The sequence below is a fragment of the Lolium rigidum genome, unplaced genomic scaffold (assembly GCF_022539505.1).
Source record: "Lolium rigidum isolate FL_2022 unplaced genomic scaffold, APGP_CSIRO_Lrig_0.1 contig_11229_1, whole genome shotgun sequence".
Classification (NCBI taxonomy): domain Eukaryota; kingdom Viridiplantae; phylum Streptophyta; class Magnoliopsida; order Poales; family Poaceae; genus Lolium; species Lolium rigidum.
In genome coordinates, this window is record NW_025899804.1 from 138,765 (window position 1) to 152,621 (window position 13,857).

Sequence of the window (13,857 nt, forward strand, 5' to 3'; positions counted from 1 at the left end):
GAAAGAGGACATGGTGGTGGGTTCCAGAAGCTTGTCCATGGCGCGGTGGACCGGGTCAAAAGGCATGGACATGGAGGAAAAAGAGATCGAGCTGCTTTTTGAGCAACTCTGGAATATGCCACAGCATCTGGCCAAGTCACAAAAAAGGGGAGAGGCATATATAAATCCCTCTCTCTGCTCTAGGGTTCGCAGCTCTCCTCCCCGCCGCCATTGCTACCGCGAGAGGCCAGCTCTATGCTATTTGGGTGCTGAAGAGTGTGAGTTTGTAGATCTAGAGGTGGAGGAGAGAGCCATGGCTGATCGTGGCCGTGGTGGGAGAAACAGGGGAAGGGGTCCTGGTGGAGGAAGAGGTGACAACTGGAATCGGCAGCAGCAGGGCAACCAGTTCAACTAAATTCACAACAACAGCAGCAGCAGCAACCTTTCCAGGATTTCCAGAACCAAGGTGGTTTTCCTTTCCCTCCTCAACCATATGGGTTTGTGCCTGGAGGGATGCCTCCTCCTTGGGCTTTCCAGGGTGCATACCCCCAATTCCCTCCACAGCAGTTTGGGTATCCATCCAATCAATGGATTGCTCCAAATCCTGATGATTTCTCTCAGAACAATCAGAGTGCAGAGGGAGTGAATGCTGCTAAGGGGAAGAGTGGAGAACCTAAGCAGATGCAGAAGAAGAAAAGTGGAGGGAGTGGGGAATCTGCTCAAGTGATTCCAAATCAAATGTCTTATGTGGACACCGTACCATCTGCCTTGGCTGTGGAGAGCCTGGACATTTCAAGCAGTCATGTGATAAGAAAGCCTTCTGTTTTATCTGCAAGGCAACTAATCATGCTGTTGAGGGGTGTCCAGTGGTCAAGAGGCCTCCTCAGGTAGCTAAGTACATTGGAAGTGCAGTAAATGGCCTGGGATTCTTCCACATTGAGATCCCTGAGGTTGTGATGAATCCTGTTGCTACTACCAAAAACTGTGGTTTGGTGTTGATAGAGGAGGGGAACATAACCAAAGCGAGCTAGCTAAAGAGTTTGCTGGGATCTATAGAACAAATTGGCCTTGGCAGATCAGGGAACTTACCCAATGGTCCTATCTGGTCAAGTTTCCACCACATCTCCCAGTGGATCAGGTGATTGGGTATCCTAGATTTGGCTTGACAAAACCTGGTGTTTGGGTGAAAGTGGAGGCTTGGGATGATGACCCTGATCCTGTGGATGTGATGCAAGAAACATGGATGAAAATCCATGGTTTACAACCTCCTTGGTGTGAATGGAACTGTATTGCTCAGGCAGTTTCTGTATGTGGCATCTTGGAGGAGATAGACTGGATGAGTGTGTTTAGAGATTGTCGCTGAGGTGGTTAGGGTCAGGATAAAATGTAGAGATGCAACCAGGATTCCTGCTGGCAGGCTGTTTCATTTTCAAGGGAAGTTTCACCAATTACTGTTTGAAGCAGAAGGAGAACCTGTAGTTGGGGTAGCTGAGGATCCTCCTCATCCACCTCCTCCTCCTTCAGATGGAAATGATGAACATGGAAATGAAGGACAAACTGATGAGAGGCAAGATGGCATGGAGACTGATAGGTCTAATGCAACAGGAAATGCTAGTGCTAATTCTACTGTGATGACTCCTGGTGCCTCTAGTTCTGGGTCAGTGGTGAGAAGACTTGTGGCTGATGGGGAAGAGATCAAGGAATATATCAGTGGTGCAGAAGTGTATGACATGCTGATCAAGAATGGGTGTGTTGGTGAGGATGGTAGGTTCATCTGGAAAAGTGGAGGTAGCTGTTCTCAGGGTGAAGTGGGAGAAGAAGCTCAGAACTTCCTTCTGGAGGAACAGGGGACTTTTGCTGATCATGATGGGGCCTTGGAGACTGTTGAGATGAAGGTGGATGACCTTGAAGCTGCTCTACCAGAAGAATTCCTTCCCACTCTGGAGAAACCTGACAAGGAAGTGACTCTGGATAAGGTGAACAAGGACAAAGGAAGGAGGAAGAAAGTTTGGGGACCTGTGCAAGCTACTAGGCAGAGCTCCAGGGTGGACACTTCCATTAATGTCATGAAGAAAGCAATTGAGTACAAGAAGAGGAGCAATCTGGAGGAGCCTAACAAGAAGATGAAAGGTATAATGCAATCTAATGCTTTTCATTCTCTTGATGTAGATTATCTTGAATCTTTGGCTAGAAATGTGGGTGTTGATATTTCTGCTATTAGTGCTAATGACAGAGTAGGATATAAGAATCATAGTTCAAAATCACCTAGGAGTGATTTAGTAGATACTGAGATTCCTAGTGAGAGCTTGCCTCTTGAATCTCAGAAGACAGCTTTTGTTACTGATAGTGATGCTATAGATGTTACTCCTGAGAAAAACAATAGGAAAAATGATGAGAATTATGAGGATGAAGGGGATAAATGGATATAAGTCATTAGGAAATCTCGGGGCAAGCACCCCAAGAAGAGATTACAATGTTAGTGTCCTTTTTTAACATTAGAGGGATTACTGCTCCTGGTAGGAAAAAATGCCTAGAGGACACTGTTATCCCTTTAAAGGTGGATTATATTGGTTTTCAGGAGACAAAAAAAGAGAATTTCTCTAGATCTTTTTTAAAATCTATTCTAGGAAATAGAGATTTTGAGTGGAATTATATGCCTGCAGCTGGGACTGCTGGAGGTATCCTAGTTGGTCTTAATAAGGATGTTTTTGAGGTGATGTCTTGGGACATTAAGTCTTTCTCTGTTAGCACAGTTGTTAGGATTAAAAGTTCTGGTGTGGTGGTTAGGTTAACTACAGTGTATGGCTCACCTTATGAGGAATGTAAAGATTCTTTTATTTCAGAATTACATGAACTGCTTTTAAATTGGGATGGCCCTGCTATGATTGGAGGTGATTTTAACTTGGTTAGGTTTCAGAGTGATAAAAGTAATGGAGACATAGATTTTAAATGGGCTGACAAGTTTAATGCTTGGATTGATATGTGGGCTTTGGTAGAGATAGGTTTGGCAGGTAGATCTTTTACTTGGAGTAATAATCAAAGCAATAGGATTATGAGTAGGATTGATAGGATTTTTTGTAATACTAGTTTTGAGGCTTTGTTTCCTTTAGGGAGTGCTAGGGCTTTACCCAGACTGGGGAGTGATCATACTCCCATAGTTTGGGACTCTGGTGAGGTGAATCTACCTAAGAAAAGTAGTTTTAAATTTGAGAAATGGTGGAGCACTAGGGTAGATTTTTTAGATGTGGTTACTAAAGCCTGGTCTATTCCAGTTAATAGTAATAATCCTTTAGATATTTGGCAGGCTAGGGTGAGGAATTTTAGAAGATCTGCTGAAGGTTGGAGTGCTAATATAGATGTTGAGATTAGGAAAAAGAAAAAAATCACTTATGGAGGAATATGATGTGTTAGATGTAAGAGCAGAAACTCAGGAACTTTCTGAGGATGAAGCTGGTAGATTTAAACAAATTCTGGAAGAGCTAAGTTCCTTTTGGATAATTGAGGAAATTAAAGCCAAGCAAAGATCTAGAGATAGAGATGTTTGCGAGGGTGATAGAAATACTGCTTATTTTCATGCTTTAGCTAATCAGAGAAGAAGGAAGAAAATGATTCCTGTGTTAGAAGGCCCTGATGGGCCTGTAACTGAGACTAAAAAGATATTAAAGATAGCTATGGATTTCTATAAAGAGCTGTTTGGTGTAGAAAATAGACCTGATATTAGATTGTTAGATAATTTTTTCTTACCTGAGGAGAAAGTAACAGTAGAAGAGAATGTAATGTTGGAAAGTAGATTTACTTTAGAAGAGATAAACGAGGCTGTGTTTGGTTCCTATGCTGATGGAGCACACGGGCCGGATGGTCTCGTCTTTTTCTTTTATCAAAAGTATTGGGATATTATTGCTTTAGATTTATTGCATCTCTTTGAAGCTTGGTTTGATGATAAGCTAGATATTTTTAGGTTAAATTTTGCTATGATTACTCCGATCCCAAAGGAGGATGATGCTAGAACTATGAAGAAGTTTAGACCTATTAGTTTGCTTGAATTGTAGTTTTAAGATTTTCTGCAAAGTGTTAACAAATAGGTTGGCCAAAATCATAGGGAGATTAATATCTCCAAATCAATCTGCCTTTATTAAAGGTAGATATATACTGGAGAGTGTAGTTACTGCACATGAAATTGTTCATGAGGTGCAGATAAGGAAGATGGAGGGTTTTGTGTTTAAGATTGATTATGAAAAGGCATATGATAGAGTTAATCTAGATTTTCTTTATGAGGTATTGCATCTTAGAGGTTTTAGCCCCTTCTGGATTAGGCTTATAAAACAGGTGACCACTGGTGGGTCAGTGGGTGTGAAAATAAATGAAGTAGAAAGTGATTTCTTCACTACAGGCAAAGGTTTAAGACAGGGGGATCCCTTGTCACCTGGGCTTTTCAATTTTGTAGTTGATGTTTTTTCTAAAATGTTGCTTAAAGGTTGTGAGGTGGGACTGATTAGGGGCCTCTGCCCAGATTTTGTCCCAGGAGGTGTTATTTGCCTCTAATATGCCGATGATACACTACTTTTCCTTGAGAAAAGTAATGAGATAGCCACCCATATGAAATGGATTTTAACTTGCTTTGAACAAATTTCTGGCATGAGAATTAATTACCACAAAAGTGAGTTAATTCCTATTAATGTGGAATTAGGGAAATGTACCACTTTCCTGGATATTTTTGGTTGTGTCCTAGGTTCCTTCCCAATTAAATATCTAGGGATTCCTCTCCATCGTGATAAGTTGAAAAGAGAGGATTTACAACCTTTGATTGATTCTCTTTTAAGTAGGTTAGCTGGCTGGAGAGGGAAGTTATTATCTTCTGCAGCCAAAAGGGAGTTAGTGAGATCAGTCTTAGCTAGTATCCCAGTGTATTTGTTATCTTTCTTTAAGTTCCCCAAATGGGCCTTGAATCTTATTAATACAAAGCTAGCTAATTGCCTCTGGAATGATGAAGAAGGGAATAATAAAATACACTTAGCTAACTGGTCTTCGATCCGTATGAGAAAGGAGTTTGGTGGCATGGGGATTCCTAACTCTGCAAGATTTAAATCTATGTCTCTTAGGATCTTGGGTTAAGAGATATATACGGGGAGAAGGGACTTTGTGGAGGAAAGTTATAGATTGTAAGTATAATACTAAGGATCCTAATATCCTCTCGTTGCCATGATGCACACCCATCTACCTTTTGGAAAGGTGTGATGAGTCTTGCGAGAAGCTGTGAGGTTTGGGTATAGATGGAAAATAGGAAATGGTAGGAGTGTTAGATTTTGGGAGGATGTTTGGTTTGGCAACACTAATTTGGCAACCCGAGTTTTGGGACATATATTTTGTTTCAAATCAACGAGACTAGAACTGTTAGGGATGTTTGGGATGGAACAACCTTGAGATGTGATTTTAGGAGAAATTTCTCTGATGATATGATGATACAATGGCAGGAGTTAGTAGCTATTGCTGAAACTATAGTTTACAATGCTGATGAGGATCAACTTATCTGGACTTATGATACAAATGGGGTGTACTCTTCAAAATCTATGTACGCTCTAGTAAATTTTAGAGGAGTAACTCCAATTTATTTACCTGTCATGCGGGACTTAAAAATCCCTCCTAGAATTCAGATCTTCCTGTGGTCTGTTGTCTCAAAACAAAATTATGACTAGAGATAACTTGAGGAGAAGGGGCATACCAAAACCTATGGAATGTTCTTTTTGCGAGAGAGTTTGAAAGTGTCCGAGACTTTGTTTTTTGATCGTATTGTTGCAAAACAGATGTGGGGCTTAGTCAAGGAAATCTGTAGGCACAAGGTAGAGAAATATATAGATGTAGTCTGGTAGATGGGCTGTGCAATAAAAGATTTTTACAGTTTAATTTCATATCCTCAGCTATTTTGTGGGGGATTTGGAATTCTAGGAATAGTATAGTGTTTAATAGACTTACTTGGTTGGATTTGAAACAGGTGTGGAGGGTTATACTTTCTTACCTGAGAAATTGGAAAGTCCCTTTCAAGGACCAAACGTGGGATGAAGTGGACTTGTTCATGAAGCTTTTGTCAAACAAGATCAAAGCACCATTGGAGCTGGAACCACCATGAAGTGTTCTTCCTTCGATTGGATATCTTCCTGGGCTCCTGCCGCCAAAACCTCTCATGGTGGACGAGCGTCGCTGGAGTTTCTGAAGGAGAACCCGGAGGAAGACGCCTCAGTTCATGTCGTGCTGTGATAAAAAGGTTCAGCTTGCGATGTGTAATAGCTCTAGTTTGCTTTCCTAGCTGCTGCTGTGTTAGTTTGTTGGTGGTATGGGTTAGTTGATAAACCTAGTTTTTTATCTGGTGGCTTTTGAGATGGTTATGGCTGTTTGTTGGGCAGTAGTTTTGGCCCATGTTCCGAGTTTGGTGTTAAAACGCTGCGAGCGGAGGTGTGTGTTGACATTGTGGTTTTATTTTATCATGAAATGGAACCGGGGAGGTGTCTCCCTGTGAATCTAAAAACATACTCTACACTGCTGAGCAGGGACTGAATCACTGAACTCGTTTCCTCTCATCTTTATAACACATATAAAAGCGACACTGAAGATGGCCATAATGTTTGCCCTCACGTCCCGGTTGCTTTACGTGGTGCAGTCACACTTGCTCTCATCATCTCGAATCAAGTGAAGTGCAGTCGTTAATCTGACATTTTACCACCCTTCTCCAGATTTCTTTTCAACTTTTGACGTTACCATGTTTTGCCAAATTCACTGGACCTCTGATCACCTCATCATGTTTACGTGGACCTGGAGCTGGGTATATTTTATCATATAGTATTTGTCAGTAAACGGTATGGACATGAGACTGGAGGACGCCACAAACCTATCCATAGACGTGGCCATAACAGAATGCAGAATTTCGGTGCAATTTGTCAGGTAGTAAAATTGTTCTGATATGTCCTTGTACTTGCACGTGCGCTTTGCAACATTTTATTCTTATTAGATTTAGGTATGACTGTAATAATGTGGAGCACGAGTTCTCGAGAAGGGGAGGTGATGTTCTTGGTAGTGTTCTTGGCTCTGCTTGAGCTCCGTGTCTGAGTTTACGGGCTGAAAATCCTAGATCTAACTCTTAGTGGTTGTACCTTAGAGTGGTGGCTTTCTAGTCATTTTCTTGTTGGGGTATTGTGAGGTGATTGGACCTCTTCTAGGATGAAAACATAGGATCTAACCTACTGACTAGACCGGTCGATGAAGGTGGTGCACTGTTTTCTTTTTCGAGATGTTATTTTTAGAGAAGCATTTTCGATACTGAGCTATTCCTCACCACTGAAAGTGCAACTACTCCTGTGAGATTATGATTTTTTCGGCAGCGTTTTTGTTTTTCATTTTGGCTCTTAATGACAAGATTTTTTCGGTTATTATGTTGTTGCAGAGGTGTGTAATTGATATCAACCTTAGTGTTAATATATCCTTTTAAAAAATACGAGCTATAGGCTATAGCAGCCCTACATCTCTACTCGAATTTAGTGGAAGATTTAGGACGGCAAAAGTTGGGTAAGCACACCATCAATCAAGCCCCCCAACCAAATCGTGAACAACATCAGCTAAACAGAACAAAATGGACATTAGCACGTGTGGCGCCAAGAGCTAAATTACAAATACGCTTAATGGAATAGCTGAAGTACAAAGATGAGGTCAAGGGCTCAAGGCCTTCACCCAAATGCAGCGGTTGCGGGTTGGAGCCTTTGACTTCGAACTAGATTGAAAAGGGCATCGTGGAGCGACAGTCTTTGATTTTATTATATTACTGGACGAGGCCGGCCGCCGCTGGTCCCGGCTTTTCCTCGATTCAAGTTTACCACTGTTGTGCCCTCAAGCTCCACTGACGTGGTATAGTCCTGGTCAGAAACACTATGGAGGGCAAAAGGCCACTGACAGATATAAAATTCTCTGGCCGTTTCTCTGCCTGCTGCAGCCAGCGCACAACACCACGGGGCCGCCATTCCTTGTCTCAGTGCTTCGTGCTCCATGTTGCACTTAAATTCGAATTCGATTTTGGCAAAAAAATGGAGTATAGAAATGGAGCCCGCGGCCGCAGGTGCCGAGCTCTTATTTTTTCCTGACTGTTTCTTTGTTCTTTTGGTATGGTATATGTGTTGGGGAGTGCGCACAAATGGAAACTGAGCTACATATAGCTTTCTACTTAAAAAAAATTGAACTAAAAAATCACATGTACAAGTTTAACTTCAAAAAGATAGAGGAAAAGTTTGGATGTAGTCAATGATATATCCTACCAGCGTGTAACATCTGAATGTGAAATTCCTGAGATTCTACGCTACACAGAAATAAATATGACAATAGTATATAGATTTAAAATATGCACTATTTACTTATCCACATTCACATTTTTCATTTTTATGTAGCCTAAATAAGTTTTTATTGAGATTTTGCATGTTTGTAGAATACATTGTTGAGTACCTACGTCTTTTACAACCAAAAAAAAAACAAAATATGATTTTTTTTTCATGTAGCTTGACCTCTATTTGAATTTTCCGAGGTGTAAAGTGTTAAGGCATCTCTACCAGACCTACCCAAATGTGCCGACGCGGTCCATTTTTGCTCGCGCAGACAGGAAGACAGGGAAAACTAGCCCAGCAACTCGGCATGAAAGGGCCAACATATCAGTGGTGACCCATTCTAACCCCAAGTTTGGGCTGGAAATGCATAGGCACGGGTGGCAACCGCATTTGCGTGTGTCCCCCTCTTCTACTCTCGGGGTACACCCGTCAGTGGCACACAAGCCACTTCCTCTCCTGTTGTCCCGCCACACTCGGATTCCAAAAATTTGTGGACGCCAAGCCCTAGCCTGCAATGGAGGACACCATCGACACCATGGACCTCGCCGTGCCTCCTCCCCCTCATGCCCGTCCCCCATCCGTCGGACGCAAGATGAAGGCCAAGCCGGCGTAGAAAGAGCGGACCAGGAGAGCAGGCGAAGGAGACCAAGAAGTGCGGTGCCTAGCGAGTCATCGCGAGGGCAAAGAAGGACCAACTAGCAGCAGACGCCGCTGCGAACGACATTGTTGAGCTGACCATGGCCATTTAGGCCAACGCCAACACCCAGTTCTTCACCTTTACAGCTGTCGCACATGCCATCCTCATAATCAAGGAGGCACTCGGACAGGTCCAGGCTCTCGGCGCCGCCATCTCTTCCACAAGCTCGGTTACTTCCCAGTAGCAAAGTCGCCTCTGTAGGGTCACTCACCCTATTTGTAGCCGGCTACGCCATGCACTGTTTCTCATAGACATGAGCCACCCTCCTGGCTCGGTAGGTCTCAATCATCTTCGCCGGAGGTCCCGTTCTTCCATGGCTGCCCTTGGCTTTGACCTCAACCGCACCCATGTGCCCAGCAAATCAGGACTGGCACCTAGCAAGAGGCCACGTGCGATCCCACCGGCGAACATGCTCGTACCTCGCAAGTTGTACAATGGAATGCCATCATCGATGCCAAGTGACCAGGTATGGCCGCGACCATCTATTTACTCGTCCACTTGCATTTTATACCAGGCTTGCGATGGCCAATTATGTGTATGCCTACTATGCCGAGGACGATGAAGCCTACATGCACAAGGTGATCAATGGTGACGACTTCATCCTGGACGACGACATTGGGACCAAGCAAAAGACCCCAAGGCGAGGGATACGACATCAACGGGGAGCCATTGTTTGGGCAATATGACCATACTATGGGACGAGAAACCGCTCCGAATGATGATACCGGTAATGAGGGCGAGTTGGCCTTGGATGAGGATGGTGCCAAGGGGAATGCCCCTGCCAACGATGGAAGAAAAAAAAAACAAGGTCAGCTAGAGGACCGCTGGCTATGCGGGCAAGGAGGACACCAATGCCTTTGTCGGTCTTAGAAAGCAATTAGCTAAGATATAATTTGCGTTGCCGAGCAAAAGGGGAAATCATATTGGATGACATTCACCCAAGATTTCCATGAGAAAAGGTCCATGCTCCCTTTCGGATTCATAGTGACCGCAACCAAATTTCAATCAAAAAGAGATGGGGTTACATCAAACAAGACACCAACAAGTTTTGCGAAACTATCGATCACGTGCTTACCCGCCCCCGTGAGCAGCCTCAGTGATTTCCATCTGGTAAGGCCAATGACCTTTCAATATGGTTTTAGTTTACATTTAGTTCCTCTAACGGTTTGCAAGTGTTTAGGCACCCCAAGCTTTGGACTACTTAAAGGCCATTCATAAAAAGTACCACACAATGGTCCTTTGTTGGAGAGAGCTCAAGGAACGACCCAAGTAGAACTCATGATATTAGGCCTACAAAGAGAGTCCCGAGAATGGCAGGAGATCGACCCGCATCGGCGGTCATTGATGTTGAAGTGGAAGGCCCAACTAATGGTGCCCTTCCATCTCGTCCAAGAGGCCACAAAGCCACAAAAGCCGATCTCAAGTGTTATGTTTCCGCACTTCCATAGAGAGACCTTGAAGGTCATGATGTAGGGGAAGAAGGCACTAGCCAACATGGATGAGAAGTGACGCAAGGAGAAAGATGCCACATCTGCTACCCTCATCAACCTCACAAAGAGATCTATGGAAATTCAAACCATTGATGCTAAGGCCAAGTTACTCGCAGAGGAGAATTGGATCATGCTCATTGACTTGAGCCTAAGGGAGCTGGAACAAAGGGTTTGGTTCAAGAAGAAGCAACCCCACCACCCACGAACACGATTGATCGTACATATCTATCATAGTTTTTCTATTTCCTATGAAACTTGTGTCCTTTTGCACTTTGTTTAGGTACCTATTGGTGTGATCCATTAAAGATTGGGTAAGTTTGGCCAGTTTTAGAGGGGATCGTTACAACATCCCCGTCGGTGTCCCCAAACGTCGCCCAATAACTGTGCCTGAAAGAGCCATTTGGGGGTGCCGGCGGAAACTACTGCTGCTTGGGGTGGCCCCGCACCGGCGCCTCTCAAAAAGACCCCCCCCCCCTCCCAATATTTTTCTAGTCTAAATTGCGTAATTCAAACCAATAAGTTTTTTATTACAATAATTTGAAGCAAATAAATTTGGTATCTTACACAACAAATCAAATAGTTTATTATAATAGTTGAAACAAATAAAATTAAGAAACTCAATAGTGCAAGACACATCAAGTGCAGTTTCCTTTCCTCATCCATAAATGCTCCACTGTCATCGTTAAGTTGGATATGAACATGTTTGTCACGAAATTCTTGGTGCATGGCAATGAAAGCTCCATACTCGGCCTCTGGATTAGCCCGCTCACTCTCGGTGATCATGTTATGGATAATCACACATGAATTCATCATCTCCCACATCTAAGAAGTAAAACATGTTAGAGAAGGGTACCTGACAATAGCAAAACGAGGTTGGAGCACACCAAATGCCCCCTCAATATCTTAACTGAGTCGTCAATGCGAGGCGGTTGTAGCTATGCCCGTAGGCAAAGAAGAGAGACAAGGAGAAGGAGGCATTTATTCCTCTCAGTTGTTGCCTCGATCTTCTCTTGCATCAACTGTCGAACCATCTCATCTCATCATTGCTATCCATTTCTACGGATTACACAACGAGGCAATCAATTATTTGAATCCTAACTATTTTTTCCGACAAAAAATAGAAAAAAACACTCACCTTGTTAATGCGCCAAGCACCTTGTGTGTGTGGCGGCTGTGTGGTGGTGTCGGCCGGATTCTTGTGCCGTCGACCTCACAAAACAGACAAACGACCGACTACTCCTTCTGGTGAGGCAGCATGCCGCAGTGGCTGCAGATGTGGTACTCAACGCTAGGCTTGGTTACGGACGGTACGCGTGGCGACGTAACCGCCACAACCAACGATAGGCGGCCAAGGAGAGCGCGGCAGACTCGGCGAGATTAACGGCAGAAGCTACGGCGGGAGAGAGCCGTTGCTACGTAGCCTTGACGGGAGCTATCTCTATCGATGCACGACGGTGGCGGGTGAGATTCATGGGGTGGAGAGGAACCGCGGCTTACGGGAGAAGAGGGTTGAGGCGGTTTGGGGAGCGTGCCACGTGCAGCATGTTGCCGGTTCCCGACCCCCATTCCATGCGACCGGCACGAGTGCCGGTCGAGTTATCGGACCACATTTCACGCCGTCACCGCTTGGGGGCGTTGGGAGGCGTTTTTGGCCCATAATCTCCAAAAACCATTTGTGGGCATTTGGGAGGCACCGATGAGATGATTTTATAAGTTTTTTTTTGACAAGTTAATTACTTCCACCACAACACATGTACATAGACAAGTAGTAAACACATACTCCGTCACATCGAAAGGTAAGCTATACCATATATTATAAATGTTAATTCTAATATAAATTAGTCGGCATTCTATACTATCATCACAAATCCACATCTCTCTCAGCACGTGATCTCTTTGTCTTTGTGCTCTTCCCTGTGACGACACTCATTCAGTCCACAAGTAGCACTGATCTTATTTTGGCATCAACCCCATAGTAAGCTCGGGAAAAGAATGTCCGTAAATTTAGCTAGGAATCCAGCCATGATCGACCAGCTACATGCCTGTGCCGTGTGGTGGCTGTTGCTTGCCCCTCCGATGCCCAAACCATGTCGACGACCCTACTAACATGCCTTCCTGTCTGGTTCGCTAGTCGTATTGTCTGTGCCTCTGCCGCAAGCTGCAGTTGTATTTGGTACTGGTACAGGTCTCTTTTTGCCGCTAGTCGTTCAGATAAATTTAGATAATCTCGGGGTTAACTTCAGTTTCAGTCACGGTTAACTTTCTCGGTTTCCTACTATAATTTCCCTGGCAAGTGGTAGTTGGATGCTGCATTGTTGCTTTGGTAATATGAGCGCATCCATGACATCCAAGGAGGTTTGGATTGCTTCTGCCGATGACCCTAAGATTTCTCGGGAACTTCCGGGGCTTCTGGTCCTGTGATCATTAGAATCACAGATATGCCTGAATCCAGCTATGATTATATTTGCTTTCGTGAACCGAGGCATAGCCCGGTGGTTGGGATGGGCTGATGCATCCCCGCCCGCCCAGGTTCGAGTCTCCGCACTCGCAATTTGGTGTCGTACACACAATCACTTCTAGTAAAATCACAGCGCTTTGGGTTTCTTCCCCTTAAAACCAAACATTTTATTATATTTGCTTTCAGAGAACTAGTGGAAACTTATGATCATTGAATGCAATCGTTTGTTGACGTGTCTGAGGATATCTTTATCTGAATTGTTTGGCGTCGCACTAATAGATTGACTGCTATATGCTTTTATTATTTAGATGGTTAATTTTTGTATCGACCTTATGTGATCCATAAAATATAATAATCATATATTTTAAACTACGTAATAAAAGTGTGCATCAATTGCGGAGATCTCTCATTTCAAAAAACAAAAATGACACGCCTCAAAGTGAGAATAGTGCTTACTAAACAAGTACAGTAATAGAGTTGTAGTGAGAAGGGACTAGGTCACTGGGATCATGTCCTCTAATCTTTAACACATCAAAGTGACATTGAGGATGTCCATTTCAAAAAATTGAGGATGTCCATTATGTTTGCCATCATGCCCCGGTTTGCTTTACCTGGTGTAGTGCCTCATCATCTGCAATGATGTCAGCGGCAGTCGTTAACCTGATATCGTTGCCAGCCTTCTCCATTGACATAGACATGTATTGTCAAAGCCAGTGGACGTTATGAGTCTCTGATCACCTCATCATGTTTACATGGACCTGTAGCTAAGTACTAGTATTTGTCTGTAATAAGCCGTATGGACAAGAGAGTGGACGACGCCACAAACCTATCCATAGACGTGGCCATATGCTAGAATGCAGAATCTCGGTGGAACTT